This window comes from Petaurus breviceps, unplaced genomic scaffold (assembly GCF_028583685.1).
Source record: "Petaurus breviceps papuanus isolate PSGF00001 unplaced genomic scaffold, PetGlider_PUasm1.0 454, whole genome shotgun sequence".
In the NCBI taxonomy this organism is placed as follows: Eukaryota; Metazoa; Chordata; class Mammalia; order Diprotodontia; family Petauridae; genus Petaurus; species Petaurus breviceps.
In genome coordinates this window covers 2600935-2619361 of record NW_027186342.1, presented here as the reverse complement: position 1 = coordinate 2619361, position 18427 = coordinate 2600935, and the positions used below count along the sequence as shown (strand labels likewise).

The window sequence follows — 18427 nt, the reverse complement described above, 5'->3', positions numbered from 1 at the left end:
AGAGAGAGAGAGAGAGAGAGAGAGAGAGAGAGAGAGAGAGAGAGAGAAAGAAAGAGAGAGAGACAGAGAGACAGAGAGAGAGACAGAGAGAGACAGAGAGAGAGACAGAGAGAGTCCATTGCCTATAAGGTCTGGCCCTGGAGCTCCTGGAACCAAGTAGTAAGAGGTATGAGGGGTCAGAGGAGAAGAAGAGAGATGGCATATGAGGACAGTGGAAAGGTGCTAATAATACCAGATGAGAGAAGGTAGCAGGGAGAGAGAGATGAGTTGATGTGCCAGTCTAATCTAAAGAAGTGAGGAATTCACTGGCCTCTATGTATCATGAGGATAAGAGGAAGTTCAGTTCACATTGCAGCAAAGGGGATGGAGGGTAGACACCAGAAAAAACTTAAGAGAAAGTTAAATGAGGGGTTGGATGAGAAGGAGAGGGCACAGAAAATTCTTTCTTGGGAAGCTTTAAATTTAGGCAGAATTCTGATCTGGCTGACATATAGGCCAGAACCTGGCCTAGGTGACTTGGACACAAAGATTGATGCTAATATTAGCTTGTACACTTAATACATTAGTTTAGAACAAACATAGCAACAAAATTGTAGAGAAAAACAACTTTGCAAGACGTGAGAACTGATCAATGCAATGACTAAGCACAATGCCAGAGGACTGGTGGTGAAGCATGTTACCTACTTCTTTTTTTATCATTCTTTTTTTTTCTTTTTGGAGGGGGTAAGGCAAGGTAGTTGGGGTTAAATGACTTGCCCAAGGTCACACAGCTAGTAAGGTTACCTACATCTTAACAAAGAGGTGATGGACCCAAGATGCAGAATAAGACATACATTTTCAGACAGGGCCACTGAGGGGATCTGTTTTGCTTAACTATGAAAAGTGAGGACTTTGTTTTTCCTTCCTTTTTTTTGGTTTTCCAATAAGGGTATAGGGGAGGGAGAGAAACATGAAGGAAAAGGAGGAAGGAAGGAGAGAGGGAAGGAGGAAAGAAGGAAGGAGAGAGAGAGAAAGGAAGGAAGGGAAAAAGAGAGGGTGGGAGGGAGGAAAGGAGGGAAAAAAGAAAGGGAGGTCATTGAGACCCTCATGTTATATATTTAAATATGCAATATATAACATTCTCTAAATATATGTTATATAAAACATTTAACATACAATTTAAATTATATACATTTGAATATTTAAAATGATATAAATATATCTTAAATCCACAGAAGAGAGAAGAAGGAAGGCCAGAGAGGATCACAGACAAGCAGGACAAATTTGAAAGCTGCAGGATAAATTTATTATATATTTTAAAAGAAAAACAAACAGTATCTAAAAGAGACTTGCAGTTTCACATTCAATCCTCTTTTTCTGTTCTGTTCTACATATAGAAAAGACTATTTGGTGTCTGTTAAATTTAAAATAAAAATAAAGTATTTAAATACAGCTTATGATGTGTTTTCCTTATTCAACCTATGACAGAAGTGGTAAAGGTATTATTATCCTCATTTTAGAGATTAAAATACTAAAGTAAAGTGACTTGCTTAAGCTCACATAGCTTAGCACAGAGCCTAGCACATGGGGGCACTTAAGAAATGTTTATTGAATTGAATTGAACAAAGCCAGTTAAGCGCCAGAGACTGAATTTAAACCCATGCCTCCTGATTCTGGTGCAAGCGCTCTTTACTGCATTACTAAGGTTGCTTTTTGTGTTCTTATCCTCCTGTTGCCTAGGCGTTGGAGGTGTAATGGAATGCCCAGGAAGGAAGGGTAGATGGTGGCTCAAACTCACAGAATGATCAAATCAGAGAAACTCAAGAGTTGAAAGGCAGGGACCTCAAATGTCAACTAGTTCAGCCTTCAATTGAAAAAGAATCTTGACCCTATTTCAAACATACCTGACAAGTGGTCAGAGAGCTTTTGATTAAAGAACTCTATTGATGAGGAACCCATCACCTACAAATGTGGTTCATTCTACTTTCGGATAATACTAATTGTGAGGACATTTTTTCCAGGTAGGTAAGCACAGTGAACAGAGCACTGGGTCCGGGGTCAGGAGGACTAAGTTTAAATCCTACCTCAGACACTAGCTGTGTGATGTTGGGCGAGTCACTTAACCTCTATCTGACTCAGTTTCCTCAACTGTAAAATCAGGATAATAATATCCCCTACCTCACAGGATTGTTGTAAGGTTCAAATGAGATATTTGTAAAGTGCTTAGCACAATGTCTGCTATGCAGTAGGTACTTAATAAATGCTGTTCGCTTCTTCTCCCAACAAACTTAAATTTGCTTTTTCTACCATTACTCCATCCGTTTTGTTTTGTTTTACAATTTAACAAATAATTATTAAGAGTCTATCATATGTAAGATACTGTATTGACCTCTGGGGTTACCAAAATTGAAAATGCCCAAATATACCCATTCTGGAGCTTATGGTGGGGGTAGGATGAACACAGATAAGAAAATATAAGGTTGGGGTGGCTAGGTAGTGCAGTGAATAGAGCACCAGCCCTGGAGTCAAGAGGACCTGAGTTCAAATCCAGCCTTAGACACTTGACACACTTACTAGCTGTGTGACCTTGGGCAAGTCACTTAACCCCAACTGCCCTTCCTCCCCCTCCAAAAAAAATTATATATATATATATGGTCATTTGAGAAAAGAGAGAACTTAGTAATGGAGGAAAGCAGAGAAGACTTCAAGGAAAAGGCAAAAAATTAGTTTAAGCATTTTGGAAGGAAGATAAGGATCTTGAGAATGTAGATTAGGGGAAAGCTTATACAAATGTTTAGAGGTAGAAGCTGGAACTTCATATTTTGGGAACTTGTAGTAAACAGTCAGTTTGGTTAGAATATAGAGGACATGAAGAGGGGCAGCTAGGTGGCACAGTGAAAACAGGGCACTGGCCTGAGTTTAAATCCTACCTCAGACACAACAGTTATTAGCTTGGTGACCTTGGGCAAGTCACTTAACCCCAACTGCCCTGCCTTCCCCCCTCCAAAAAGCATAAAAAAACAAACAAACAAACCTGGAAAGGCAGGCCAGACTTAAGAATTATTCTTCCAGGATAAGTTGAATGAGTTAAAACCAATACGATATGATAGACCTTCAAATACTTGAAGACAGCTATTGTGTCTCCCCTAAATCTCCTGGAATCAGCTGACAATCAGCACCTACTATGTGCCAGCCACTAGAGACGCAAAGACCAAAACAAACAAACAATAACCTTTCACTTCAAGGAGAAACAGATAGGGTCTTGTGTTAGCAACATTGAGGTTGGTTTGGCTGGATCATATGAAATATGTGCATAAGAAACCTGCAAAGGTAGGTTGAAGCTAAGTTAATATACTAGTTTAGAACAAGCACAGCAACAAAATTGTGAAGAAAAACAACTTTGCAAGACGTGAGAACTCTGATCAATGCAATAACTAAACACAATGCCAGAGGACTGGTGGTGAAGCATATTACCTACTTTTTTTTTAATCATTCTTTTTTTTTTTTTGAGGGGGGGAAGGCAAGGCAGTTGGGGTTAAGTGACTTGCCCAAGGTCACATAGCTTGTAAGGTTACCTACTTCTTTTTTTTTTTTTTGCTTTTTGGAGGGCAATTGGGGTTAAGTAACTTAACCAAGGTCACATGGCTAGGTTTGTTTTGTGTGTGTATATTAAGGTTACCTACTTCTTAACAAAGAAGTGAGGGACCCAAGATACAGAATAAGACACACATTTTCAGACAGGGCCAGTGTGGGGATCTGTTTTGCTTAACTATGAAAAATGAGGACTTTGTTTTTCCTTCCTTTCTTTGGTTTTCCAATAAAGGTGTAGGGGAGGGAGAGGAACATGAAGGAAAAAGAGGAAGGAAGAAAAGAGACAGAGTAGTTTCCAAGATAATAGGGAGCCATGGGAGTTTATTGAGGACAAGAGTAACATGGGTCAGACCCGTGCTTTAGGAAAATCATTTTGACAGCTGTGGGAAAATGGATGACTTAGAGAGACTTGAGGCAAGGAGATCTATTAGTAGGCTGCTGTAATAGTCCTAGAGAGAGAGGATGAGGATGGTGGCTGGATTAGTGTGGAGGAGAGAGATGCAAAAGATACTGGTGAGACAGGAGTGTTATGGAGAGAATGAGAAAGTGGGGAGGAGGGCACGAGAAAGCTCAGGGACTGATTAGATGTGTAGAGTCAGGGAGAGTAAGAGATAGAGAATGCCTCCAAGGTTGCAAATCTAGGTGAGTGGAAGGATAACAATACTCTTGATGGAAAGAGGGGCAGGGATTTGAGGAAAAGATGATGCTTTGGACTTGGTGGGTTTGAGATGCCTGTGGAACATCCAAGGGGAAGTGTCCATCCAATAGGCAGCTGGCAATGCAATACTCCAGTACTGCTATCAATGGGTGGAGGAGGGAAGTTGGAATTCAAAATGTTTAAAAACAAATGTTAAAAATAAATGATACTTTATTTTTTTGCTTTTTGGAGGGCAATTGGGATTAAGAGACTTGCCCAGGGTCACGTGGCTAGTTAAATGTCTGAGGCCAGATCCGAACCCAGGTCCTCCTGACTTCAGGGCCTGTGCTCTATTCACTGTGCCACCTTGCCACCTCTACACAAATGATACTTCCTTAAAAATTTAAAAGAGGAAAAAAAAGGCTGGAATGCAAGAGAGAGGGTACCAGCAGCTATATTGATTTGAGAGCTATCACGTAGAGAGATTTGAACCCACGGTTACTGAAGAAGATAGAAGGCAGAAAGTTACTATCTCTCTCCATTTTGTGGAGAGGGAAATAGGAGCCCAGAGAGCTCAAGTGATCTGCCAAATATCACAGTGAACCGGTGGCAGAGTCAGAATTCCAAGCCCAGGCTTCCCAGCTCTGACCAAAGGATACACTCCCTACCTTATAATAATCCTGGTCTTCTAATACAGAGAAGGCAAGGTCAAGATAGCCATAGATAGCAGTAAGTCACTTTCTAAACTCTCCTCCTTGGTGGCCTTAAGGGCCAGTGAAGAGAGAGGGGTTATGTTGTGTGAAGAGGCTATTTATGCAGCCTGACTCAGGTTTCTTCCCCTCCTCTCTTTTCCCCTTCCCCCCAAACCTCCCTGGGTCACAGTTTGGAGACAAACCAGGTTTTGAATAAGAAGGAACAGGTGATCTGTCTTTCCAGCTGCAGTTGGATTAAAACCAGAGGGAGAAAAAAATTACCCCCTCCTCCCCCCTTTCTCATTCTCTCCATAACACTCCTGTCTCACCAGTCAAACCAGATGATGCAGTGATTCCAGAGTTATGGGGGCAGGCAAAGGAGAGAAAAGAAAGGAAGAAAGAAAGAAAGAAAGAAAGAAAGAAAGAAAAAAAGAAAGAAAGAGAGAAAGAAAGAAAGAGAGAAAGAAAGAAAGAAATTTAGCACAGGGAAGAGAAAGAAATGGGGCCTGGGTGGGTGGTGGGAAGGAGGTAAGGATGATGGTAAACTTTTAGGTGTTTGAACCATGGCTATTCAAGGCTGCAAAGGATTTTTCTAGTGAAGTTGGTACTGGTTTGGTCCAGTGGGATCACTGCACACTCTGCATCAGGAGAGACCAATGTGTCCAGGAATGGGTAGATATGGGAAGATTTGGAATTTCCTTTTATGAATCTGTTAGAATGATGAGGGGACAAAACCCTAGTAGTTCGGGGTGGGTGAGGAATAATCCTGACCAGAAACAAGTGGATGGAGAAGTACCTAATTCAATGTCTTCCTAGAGACTAAATTTAAAAGGCAATAGAAAAAGAGACAGACCGAGTCTGGTCCCCTTTTGTGCTTTTCAGCCAGTTGTCTGGGTTTTTTTAGGCTTGCTGCCTGGCTTTCTGCTCTGCCCGCTGGGTTTCCCCATTACCCGCAAACAACTCGTCCGTGTCCGCCTGCCCTCTGTGCCGTGGGCACCCGCAGCCCATTAGCTACTGCTGCAGAGGAGGAGGAGAATGTAATAAGTGATTCCAGTATCATAAAGACCTCGTCGGACTCCCACGCTCCCCAGTTTTGCTTGAGCTCCATATTCATCAACCAGATAGATGGAAAGGGGGCTCTTGAAATTGCATCTTAGGGACTGATTCTAACCAAATCCAATCACATCTCAGATCTGAGAAGGATGTGAAATATGATCCAATTCCCTCCATATCTCAGATGCCAGTACTGTGCCTCTCACCCATTACCTCACCTCATGTGCCCTCCAACTTCAACCCCAGCTTGGGCCCTTGAGAATCTTCCACCAACCCTAGACATGACTTGCCCCTTCAGCCTCCAAGTCTATGAAGAATTCATCCCTCTACTCATGACACCCTCCCCCTGCCCTACTCTCTACCCTAGCCTGGTCTTTCCCATTTTGACCCATACCCTCCTCCTCCAGGACACATGTCTTGACCATCATGATCCCTCCTTTCTTTCCTCCAGATCTCTCCTCACACTGCAGTACTGATGTCTTCCTCTATCAGACTGGGATGAAACTGGGATGAAAACTCCCTGAAAGCAAGAACTCAGTCTCCTCCTTCCTCTGGCCTTTTCCTTGTACCCAGGATACTGCTGTTAATAGGAGCATGACTCCTCCTAACAAAATCACCAGCCTTTTGAAGGATGAGATGTTAATGAATACCGTGTTTCCTTGATAATAAGACACTGTCTTATTAATTTTTTGGGAAAGAAAAACACCAGAGGGCTTATTTTCAGGGGAGGGCTTATGTTGTCCTGCCTCAGCTCTCCTCCATGGCACTGCTCTCAATGGCGCCAGCAAGCAAATCACTGGGGAAGAACAGGATGACGCGCTCACTGCTGCAGCTCTGATTGGATGCAGCTCGGAGCACTGCGTGCGTTTCACAGGGGGGAGGGGACGGTGCATACAGAGGGTACCATAATGTAGCGTGTAGCGCAGGGGATCACCTTCACTACAGTAGCAATCTCAATAGGGCTTATTTTCGGGGGAGGGCTTATTTTAGAGGAATCTTACACAGTAAGGGGAGGGCTTATTTTCGGGATAGGTCTTATTATCTGGGAAACACGGTAATAAAGCTTTCCATTATAACGGAGCCTCAGGAACTAACCAGGACCCAGGGTGAGGAAGAGACAAGTTTGTCTAAAACAAGATTTTTTCATCTTTTTTTTTTTGTTGTCATGGATCCCCTTGACAGGTTGGTGAAACCTATGACCTCCTCAGAATAAAGGTTTTTAAATGCTTTATAAAGCAAAATACAGAGAATTACAAGAAACTGATCATACTGAACTACAGTTATCAAGATATTATTTTTTAAAGTTCGTGCATCCCAGGTTTAAGAATCAAAATCTAATGGGGTGGCTAGGTGGCACAGTGAATAGAGCACCAGACCTGGAATCAGGAGGACCTGAGTTCAAATCCAGTCTCAGACACAACACAAAATTAGCCTTGTGACCTTGGGCAAGTCACTTAACCCCAATTGCCCTACCTTCCCCTCTCCAAAAAGCAAAAAAATTAATAAAATAAAGAATCAAGATCTAAGGGAATGGGGACTATCTCCTCTACCCAAATAAAATGTGGTATTTATTCAGTGCTGTTGTTTGAGGTAGCTAGGTGGTTCAGAGAATAGAATCCAGGGACTGGAGTAGGAACACCTGAGTTCAAATCCAGCCCCAGATGGTTACTGCCTGAGTGACCTTGGGCAAATCATTTAACCTATTTGACTCAGTTTTCTCAACTATAAAATGGGGTTTAGGGACAGCTAGGTGGCACAGTGAATAGAGCACCAGCCCTGGAGTCAGGAGGACCTGAGTTCAAATCTGGACTCAGACACTTAACACAAAAAACTAGCTGTGTGACCTTGGGCAAGTCACTTAACCCCAATTGCCTTCCAAAAAGCAAATAAAATAAAATAAAATGGGGGTTATAATAGCACTTACATCCCAGGATTATTACGAGGAATAAACATTTGTAAACTATATGCCTGCTAAGCACTTTTAACAAATATTATCTCTTTTGATCCTCACAACAACCTTTTCACTGCATCATGCATGACTGTCCTCTGAGCCTCAGTTTCCTCATCTGGCAAATGGGGTAAATAACAGGTGCTCTTCCCACCTCAAAGGGATGTTACAAAGCTCAAATATGGGATGGGGGGGATTTTTTTTAAAGAGAAAAAATGCTATGTATGCACCCTCACACACTAATAAATACCCTCCATACCCGCACCCAAAGTGTTATTATTATGAATAATCAACATAATTCTTCATTATGACCCTACTCTTTTTGTTTGTTTTGAAGGGGGAAGGCAGGGAAATTGGGGTTAAGTGACTTGCCCAAGGTTACATGGCTAAAGTGTTAAGTGTCTGAGGCTGGATTTGAACTTAGGTCTTCCTGACTCCAGGACTAGTGCTTTATTCATTGCACCACCTTGCTGTCCCATGACCCTGCTCTTCATCTCAGAGTGTTATGGAGGTGACATTGGGGTCTCATTATTTTTTTTAAAGCAATTGGAGTTAAGTAACTTGCTCAAGGTTACATGGCCAGGTGTTTCTGGGTGGGTGCTAAATGTTTGAGTCTGGATTCGATCCCCAGGTTATCCTGACATTGGGGCCAGTGCTCTTACTCACTGTGCTACCTGGCCGCCCCAGGGGTCTCATTATTGAAGGAAATTTATCATCATAAGATTGGTCACCCAGGGATGACTATTTTGGCCACAAAACCCATAAAGGATCATCTACTAAGGGGTAGTATGGAGTGCTCATGCCAGCTAGTCACAAATATTTTGAAGCATGGAGAATCATCTTCATCATCATGGCAGTGGTCTTGTAGCAGCTGGAGGACTGACCCAAGTGTCAGGAATATCTGAGGACAAGTCTCACTTCTGACATGTCAATCAACCCATAAACCTTTATGAAGCACCTACTATGTGCTAGGCACTTCAGACACATACTAGTTGGCTGACACAACTCTCTGACGCTACAACAAACTCTGATCTGCAATGATAGAGTTTTCTCTCTGGAAGTTCCCTGAACCAATGCAATCACCAGCCTCATGTCATTAATGTCGATGATGAGGAAGATAGTGTGGCATCTTCAGATGGTTTCTAGCTGACCATCAAAAAAAGATAACACTAAACCAGGTTATGATAATAATGATGTTGACAACAACAATACATTTATCATCCTAAGGAAGCCTCAGCAACTATCCAGGACTCCCAGAGGGAAGTCCTCTAAGCAGGTGGTGAATCCTAACTCCTCCTCAGCAGGATCTACTCCCTCCCAGAGCATGAGTTCAGAGAAGCAGGACTAAGTGGGACTCCTGGTCACCTTCCTAGGTATATCTGAACAAAGTTCTGGGCTAACGCACAACCACAGAACTCAAGGACATCTGGGAATGTAAGAGGCGTAGCCAGAGGGGATAGGAACACAATCAGTATTGACAACTGCCCTGGGACCTGGTCCTATTGGACAACTGACCTGTTGCGTCCAACCCAAGCAGATCCCAGACAATCAGATACCCTTGAGTGAGTGCCCCAGTGCCCCTGGAAAGGAGACTTGAGCATCCCCTCTTCTGGTGGAGCCAGGAAGAAGAGAAGTCTTCCTCTTCTTCATTTTTTGAAGGGAAGAAGGCAGGAAAATTGGGATTAAGTGACTTGCCCAAGGTCACACAGCTAGTAAGTGTTAAGTGTCTGAGGCTGGATTTGAACTCAGGTCCTCCTGACTCCAGCACTAGTGCTTTGTTCACTTCACCACCTAGCTGCTCCAAGACCCATCTTCTGATAGAGAGGTGGTAGACTTGAGATGTAAAATGGGACAATTTTTTTTTTGGATATTGACTCTTTTGGCATTTGCTTTGCTTGACTAGTCATATTTGTTTTGCCTGATAATGCATATTGCTTGACTGTGCTAGACTTTGAGTCAGAAAGACCTGAGTTCAAATCCTGCCTCAGACACTATGGCTCTGAGCAAGTCACTTAACTTGTCACCGTCAGTTTCTTTATCTGTAAAATCGAGGTAATAATAGCACCAACCTACCTTAGAGAGTGGTGAGAATTAAATGAGAATATTTGTAAAGCACTTTTCCAAAATTAAAGCAATATATGTGTTAGTTACTATTAGCTATTATTATTTATTATAGGACTTTTGTTTTCACTTAATTTTTTCCAAAAGGGAGAGGGAGGAGGGAAGGATAGAAAATCGATTTTTGTTAATTAAAAAATAAGATTACTTTTTTTTTTAGAGAGGAGGAGGCAGGGGCATAGTAGGAACTAAATCTCTCTTTCTCCACTTATGCCTTAGTCTGGAAGCTCGCAGGCTCATTTATGTGTTCCTCTCAAGCTTTGAAAATTACATTCCCTTGAATTTGAAAAGTGTTTCCCTCCCCTCCCTGCACAGCACTCTCAGTCACTTTCCCTTGGAGATTTTTTGCCTTTTACTGTAAAACATGCAATTTGACTCATCACAAAAGAAATCCCTACTTACCACCGAAGTGAGAAATATACGCACTTACAAAAAGACGTTAAAAATTGTCCCTTGTAGCTCCCAGCCAGGCAGAGGGAAGAGACACTACTACCTAGACCACCCTTCCCCCTTTGCCTTCTGCTTTCACTCAGCCTGGGCTATCCTAGAACCCAGCTGGCATAGCTCAGAACAAAAATGGACACCCTACCCCCTCCATTTTCCCCTGGTCTGGGCTGCCTGACTCCTCCCAGGGTTTGAATGAGATGAAGTTCACAGCTCCATTCTGACTGAGGAGGGGGAAGACACTGTAGTCCTCTGTCACTATTATCTTAACTCCTTAAGTAATCTAAGGACTCCTGAGCCTGGCCATTCACCGTAGTACTTACTTCACCCTAAGGTCTTCCATAGACTTCCATCTGCCCTTCAGCTGAACTTTTTATTATGTGTTGCAGGGACTGTCTAGTTTTTTCTAAGCACATAGTTAAGTACATAATAAATGCTAAATAGCTTTTCACTCATTCATTCATCTCTGTATTCATTTGTTCATTTTTCTTGGAGGCAAATTGGAAATAGGGAATTGTCCAAGAGAAAAGCTTTCTAGGGACCAGGGAGGAGGTTACAGCCAACCTGGGCATTACTTAGACCATGCAATCTAAGCCAGACCATCCCATGGATTGTTAAAGTCAAGACTAGCTTAGCTTGGCCCTGTCCAGATCAAACTCAGAGCCCCTCAGAGTCAAACACTCCCATTCTCAAGGTCTAAAGAGTTGAAAGTCCTTCCTTTGGGTTGTCATCATCTGCAGAAAGTTCCCACTAGCATGAATATTATCTCCAAGAAATAACATAGTAACCCCTTCATAGGGCAGGTAGGTGGTACAGTGGACTGGGCCTACAGTCAGGAATGCTTGAGTTCAAATCCATCTTCAGACATTCACCAGTTGTGTGACCCTGAATAAGTCACTTAACCTGTTTGCCTCAGTTTCCTCATCTGTAAAATGAACTGGAGAAGGAAATGGGAAACTACTCCAAATATCTTTGGCAAGAAAACCCCAAAATGAGGTCACAAATAATGGGACAAACCCTGGTTCTGCCTACTTACTGCATGAATGAGCGTGGGCTTACTGCTTAACATCTCAGGGGTCTCATCTCTCCATCCACAACATAAAGGACAGGTGGAGAGGGTCAGGTCGGTCTAGATAACTTCTAAGATCTTATTAGCTATTAATTAATTATTAGCTAAATCCTATAATCCTGTGATGAGTACCAGGATGTGGGGTAATTACATATTGATAAAGGGGAAGAGAGAAAAGCAAAAAGTGGGCCTAGGTATGCCCAGGTAGCCAGAGGCCAGCATTATAGGATGGAGGGAGGTATTAAATGGATAACTTGCTCATGGGGCATAGGTCTACTTCTCCCAACTTGATAGTTAAGCCATTAGTCTGATCTTTTGTCTATTCGACCTCCTATTCTATCCCCTCTCATCTCACACATGATCCACTGCCCCCAGTCCATGGTCCAGATAGTTCTCTTGGTCTTCCTGTTTGGGGAAGGTTTGGACTGCCTGACCTGTGAGATAACCTTGGGGAGAATGGATCCCGCCTACTCTAAAATTGCAAATTGCCATATAAGACAGACAGCAGTGGTCTTCGTCTTCTTGCCTCTGGACCATTGAGGAAGCCCATCTGGAAAGCACATGGCAATCTTAGCATGGTCTTTCTGAGTGAGTCTTTGAAGGAAAGCATCTCTCTGCCTGACATGCTACTCCGCTGAGACCCTAATGGGGCAGCTAGACGAAAGCAGTCTCTCTCTCTCTCCAAGAGTGTTTCTGATTGCTGGTCTTCCTCCAACATGAGCCAACTAGTGCAAATCAAGGTGAGTTTCCTGGGAGAGACCCAAAGTTCGAGGAGAAAGGCCACTGAGGTAGCAGCGCTGGGATGGGGCACCCACCACTCCCCAAGCTGGGTCCCAAACTCCTCTCCCAGTTTGGAAAGTGGATTATTTATGGTTTATTTTCAACACCAGATCATCGCTGCCCGAGTTTCATCAATTTGTCACTGTTTTTATTGTCAGCGATTGCCCATAACTGGAGTGCATTTAAAATGTCATTGATCTTGGTATTATAGTGTCATAATGTGACAGTAATAGGTGTAGCATGAGCAGGAAGCCCAGGCCCTTAGATTGATGGCATTCAGCACACCAATTATAGTCTGTCCGTCTAAGTGATAAAAGAGTACGTAGGAGGCATTCAATAGATAAATTAGATATCGCTCCCAATTATTCCCCTTTATTTTATGGAGTCATATGCTCCACTAGCAACTTTTTTCTCCTCCTTTGGCTCGAGAAGGAAGTATTGACCCCTAAGAACAAGGAATATCTCTCCTCATGGTCCGCCATAGTCCCCTGCCTCATCCTCCTTACTAACCTGGGCTCCTTGATGCACGGACAGGAGTAGGAGTGGGCACCATGTACAATGGTTGTGGTTAGTGGTGGCAGTGCCAGTGTATAAGCGGCTGGATTTCACACTAGCATTTGGGGTGGGCTGAGGCGTTAGTTAGCCATTTTCTTTTATGAAGTACTAGAGAAACTGCGGTGAGAAGCAGGAAAGTTGGGTGCTTTGAGATCCTCCAGAGCCCCAAAGTCAGCAGAGCCCTTAAACTGGTCTAATTTATAATGACTGAGGATCATGATCCTGAGGGGAGGAAAAGGAAGTAGACAGAGCTCAGAATCTGGAGTCAGAAAGACCTGAGTTCAAATTCAGTCTCAACATTTACTAGCTATGTGACCCCTGGGCAAGCCACTTAACCTCTGTCTGCCTCAGTTTGCCCAACTGTAAAATGGAGATAATAATAACACCTACCTCCAAGGGTTCCCTGAGGGTATTGCAAGGATCAAATGAGATGATTTTTGTAAAGTTTTTTGCAAATCTTACAGTACCATATAAATGCTGGTTATCATTAGCTTCAGAGGTCAATTCAGTTGGGCCCCTGCCTCCATACCATTACCTAATTCAATTACCAAAAGGAATAGGTTGCTTTTCAACTGATTCTCAAAATTCTCTCAAAAAGAGATTTCCTCAGAACCTCACCCTCTCCTGAAATCTTGATCAGCACAAAAGCTCTTCCTGCTCAGTCTGACTTCCTTTCTTCTTATTGAAAGATGTCCTCCACTTAACTGGAGAGCAGGGGAGTCAGTTCTTCCTCTGCAGAGAGCTAAGGATATAGAATTTAGAGGGAAGAAATTCACCCAAGAAAGGAGATCTCTGGTTTAAAATGGGAGACAGGGGAGAAAGTACAGTAGTGGGATGAAATTGATGGGGCCCCAACCAGTCAGCTCCGCAAACTGAGTGTCCGTCTACATCATCTTGATCTGGGCCACCTCCTACAGTACCCTCCCTCCTCTCCATCCTGTTAGATAAAAAAGGAGCCAGAGACACCAAGAAGTAAAAGGAATCCACGTCCATTTATCGAGAGCTGAGAGAGAAAGCGTTCGTTGTCCTGGTTGTTCTCCCGTAGCTTGTTGCCGATCGGCCTGTTATAAATAAACCCCAGTTTTAAGTGCCCCATTTCATTGCAATGAGGTAGCTCTTATGGTGTGAAATCTGAGAAGGTAGTTTAGGCAGAGGACCAAGGTGGCAGGGGTGGGGGGTGAGGGGGAAGGGCTTGACTGGAAAGAGGACAGATGAAGGGGGCCATATCTCCGAAGGGGCCATATCTCCTTCCCCCAAAGCATGGTTTCTCAAGTATACCCCTCAACTGGTGATGGATGAACTTCTGGAGTAGGGGGTAGTGTTCACAGTGAAATGTTTATAGGAAATGACACTGATTTAAACAATTTATTGGGCGATAAACACCAGCCAGACAGGGGGAGAGGGCAAAGCAGCAGGTAGAAATCAAAAGCCCCGAGGGCCCCCGTGTTAAGTAGATGTCTGAAACCCTGCTCAAACACACAGAGGCTTGAGTCTGAACATGTTTTTAAGAGCTAGTTATGATTTCCTTGAGGGCAGTTCAGATTAAGACCAGAGAGGAGTCCCCAGCTGAGAGCCTTCAATAACTGTCCACCAGGATCTCTTTGGCAAGGGGAACTGCTTCCTCCTGGCTCAGGGACAGCAGCAACCAGGGAGGTCTGAGAGGCTCCATAGCCTGTCAGTCTACGAGTCAGTCAACACCATTGATGGAGGGCCTTGTCTTGGGTTCTCGGAGAAGATCCAGAGGGAAGAAGAAGTAGGATCTGTGCCTTTCAAGAGCTCTAATTCTGCTAGGAAAGAAAGTTTAGATACACTCTAGAAATCTGAAAACATTTTGGTAGTTAGAGCCAGTATGTACAAGTGAAGGGAAAGGGGATGGGAGAAAAGAGACAGTCTGGAGCCAGGGCGGTAGACAGAGAAGGTATCCTGAAAGATGGGGAATATAGAACATGGGAATTATGAGGAGGAAGGAATTGGTGTAATGACTACTGAAGACTCCAAGCAGGTGTTTAGTGGAATAGGGTTCAGTCTTGAGAGACATATAGAGGCCACATTAGAGAGTTGATGAAAATTAGGAGTTTAGAATTGGTGAGTGAAGAGCCTAGAAGGGTGACCTAGAATCACCCACTGGGCCAAACTGATTTGAAGATGAATGGAGAGTCTTTCTTTTGTACCCTGCTCCTACCTACCAGTGGATGGGTTTCCATTATTGCCATGATCAAGAAGGCTGCGGGGGGTAATGTTACTATCAAGGTTTCACCCAATTCCAAATATAGTGAAGAGGAGGTTAGAGATAGAGAAGTTTGGAGGTTGGGAGTGGTGTCAGGGAGTCACTGGGAAAGAGTAATGAGTAAGGAACAGGGGACTGGAGTTGGAACAATGAATATTGGAGGAGAGGGGAAATCATAATAGCTAGCATTCATGTAGCACCCGAAGGTTTACAGAATACTGTCTGCCTCATAACAATCTAGGGAGATAGGTGCTATTATTATCTCCATTTTACAGGTGAGGAAACTGGGTCAGAAGTGAAGTGGCTTGCCTGGGGTCACATAGGTAGTAATAGTCTGAAGCCCAATTTGAACTCACGTCCTCCTGATTCCTAGTAGATCATTCTACCTCCTCAGTGACGTAGCTGCCTCTGAAATGAAATCCACTACACACAAGGCCCCTGAAGGGTTCTTATTCTGAGAAGGATGCTATTTCCACCAAAGGCTGAATAAGAAGGAAGGATTGAAATTAGACATAAGGAAAGACTTCACAACAGTGGGACAGCTGACTGAATAAGGCTGTCCTAACCCTTCTGGAAGTTTTTGACACAATCAAATGGGGTTGGGAAAACTAGGATGAGCTCAGCATCACTTATGGTCAGTGGGAGGGTCATGCTGACCTCCCCAGGAGGAGTTCTAGAGAACAGATGACATCACTGGATAGGAGAGGGGGAGATGTGACCATCTGTAAGTCCCCAGCCTTCTGCCTATCAACATCTCCCCTTATCTAGAACCTTTCCTGAACTCCCAAAGTTTTAGACACATCTTGCTGATTTCTGTTTGATATAATTGCCCCTTGGGATTGGGGAGGAAGAATCTGGGATTGTTCAAAGACCCTCTTTCCTTGGAGCCATCCTCAAGAGGTCACGGTATGTCAACACTCTTTTCTCTTTCCAGTCATAGAACATGTATACGTATCAATTGGGAGCTGTGTCTCAAAGACTGCTTGATCTTTGCTCACTTTGCATCTTACATCAATGCACCTTATCCTGCCTCCTTAAAAACACACAGATGAGGAAAGGAAGGTGACATTTCTAATAGAATGACTTCAGAAGATTCCTCAGACTTAGTCTAGGAATAAGCATTTGTTTACCACCTGCTGAATTCAGAGACATAAATGGACTAGATAGTACTGGTTTGAACCCCAAATTTGAATCCTCCTTTTGCCTCTTATTAATTTCATAATCATAGGTTAATCACTTAATCTTATTAGACCACAGGTTAATTACTTAATCTCTTTTGCCTGTCTTTCCTTAAGACAATGATTCTTGCACTATCTAGCAGTGCTTTTGTGAGAAAAGTATCTCATATACCTTAAAGATAGGGACTGTGATGTCATTGACATAGGGATCTCCCAGATAAGGAAAGTCCCTCTACCATCCAGGAAGGAACCCTCTCTATAACTCGTAGTCTTAGAGAGTTGCCCATTTTCACAGAGAGGTCAAGTCACTTGCCCAAAGTCACACAGCCAGAATGTGTCAGTCAGAATCTGAACCCATCCCACAGACTCCTCTACTTTGCCAAATTTCTTCTCAGGGCAGACCCTTTCGGCCTTCTTTTCACTACTACATCCCTCACTGGGGCTCAGCACAACTCCATCAGGCAGGATTCAGTTGAACAGGGACAGATGTTGCAAAACGATGCTATTGCCATCGAATTCCATCCCATCCATTGGATTCATCTTCACAGCATCTGCCCACTCCATCCAGAGCCATTAAAAACTCTTCCTAGTGAAACAGCTACTGGGAGGCCCAATCGTAGCTTTGTATTTAACAGGACTTTGATTTCCTGGAGAACTATCTTAGGTATAAAGTCGAAAAGTAGCTTTTCTTTGAATTCCATTTCTTACTTTTCCATTTTGTTGCACATTAGAGAGAAACCAAGAAACCATGACTAGCTCTAGTAATGAAGAATTTGACTTTAAATTCCCTGATAAAGGCTTTACTTCTAAGGATACTCTAAACCAGAAAATTAATGATGTTTCTTCTTCAGATAATAAAAACGCTTTCTATATTATTGACCTTGAGGACATCCTAAAGAGATACTTGATATAAAATACTTGGGAGTCTACCCGCCAAGACAAAACTAGGAACCATATGAACACAATTATAAAACATTTTTTTTTTTTGCTTTTTGGAGGGCAAATGGGGTTAAGTGACTTGCCCAAGGTCACATGGCTAGTTTTTGTGTTGTGTCTGAGTCCGCATTTGAACTCAGGTCCTCCTAACTCCAGAGCCATGCTCTACTCACTTCGCCACCTAGCCCCCCCCATAAAACACCATATACAAATGAAGTCACATCTAAACAATTGAAATAATACTAATTGCTCATGGGTTGGTCAAACCAATGTAATTAAAATGACAATTCTACCTAAATTAGTCTATTTATTTAGTGCCATACCAATCAAACTATCAAAAATTATTTTATAGAGATAGAAAAAATATTAACAAAATTCACCTGGAAGAATAAAAATGGAAGGATAAGGGAATCAATGGGGAAAAAATGGGAAAGAAGGCAGTCTAGCTGTACCCGTTCTCAAACTGTATTATAAAATAGTAATTATCAAAATAATCTGGTACTGGCTAAGAAATAAGAGTGGTAGATAAGTGGAATAGATTAGGTACACATTAAATTATAGTAAATGATCATAGTAATCTAGCATATGATAAACCCAAAGATCCAAGTTTTTAGAACAAAAACTCATTAATTTACAAAACTGCTGGGAAAAATGGACAACAACATGGCAGAAACTAGATACATCTCACACCATATACCAAGATAAGGCCAAAATGGGTGCATGATTTACATATAAAGGGTGAGACCATAAGCAAATTAAGAGAGCATGGAATAGTTTGTCAGATTTATGGAGAAGGGAAGAATTTAGGACCAAAGAAGATATAGAGAGTATTACAAAATATGGATCATTTTGATTATATAAAATTAAGCAGTTTTTGCACAAACAAAACCATTGTAACCAAAATTATTAGGAAAGCAGACAAGGTGTGTGGGTGTGTGGGGGGGGATTTTGCAATGAGTATCTCAGATAAAGTCCTCATTTTTCAAATATATAGAGAACTGAGTCAAATTTATAAAAATATAAGTCACTCCTCAATTGACAAATGGTCAAAGCATATGGACAGGTAGTTTTCAAAGAAATCAAAGCTATCTATAGTCACATTAAAAATGCTCTAAATCACTATTGATCAGAGAAATTCAAATTAAAGCAACTCTGAGGCACCATTTCGCACCTATCAGATTGGTTAATATGACCAAAAAAAGAGAGAAAATGTTGGATGT

The 18427-nt window shown here is 42.5% G+C and overlaps 1 protein-coding gene and 1 long non-coding RNA gene across 2 annotated transcripts in view; both read right to left on the bottom strand.

The window, feature by feature from the left end:
- Window positions 1-18427, bottom strand: part of LOC138171669 (uncharacterized) — a 201875-nt gene that overhangs the window by 71790 nt on the left and 111658 nt on the right. The window lies entirely within an intron of this gene.
- Window positions 1443-18427, bottom strand: part of HOXC5 (homeobox C5) — an 85711-nt gene continuing 68726 nt past the window's right edge. Inside the window, exon 3 of the mRNA XM_069101285.1 lies at window positions 1443-14653. The gene's annotated coding sequence lies outside the window, so the exon portion shown is untranslated. The remainder of the gene's footprint in view (window positions 14654-18427) is intronic.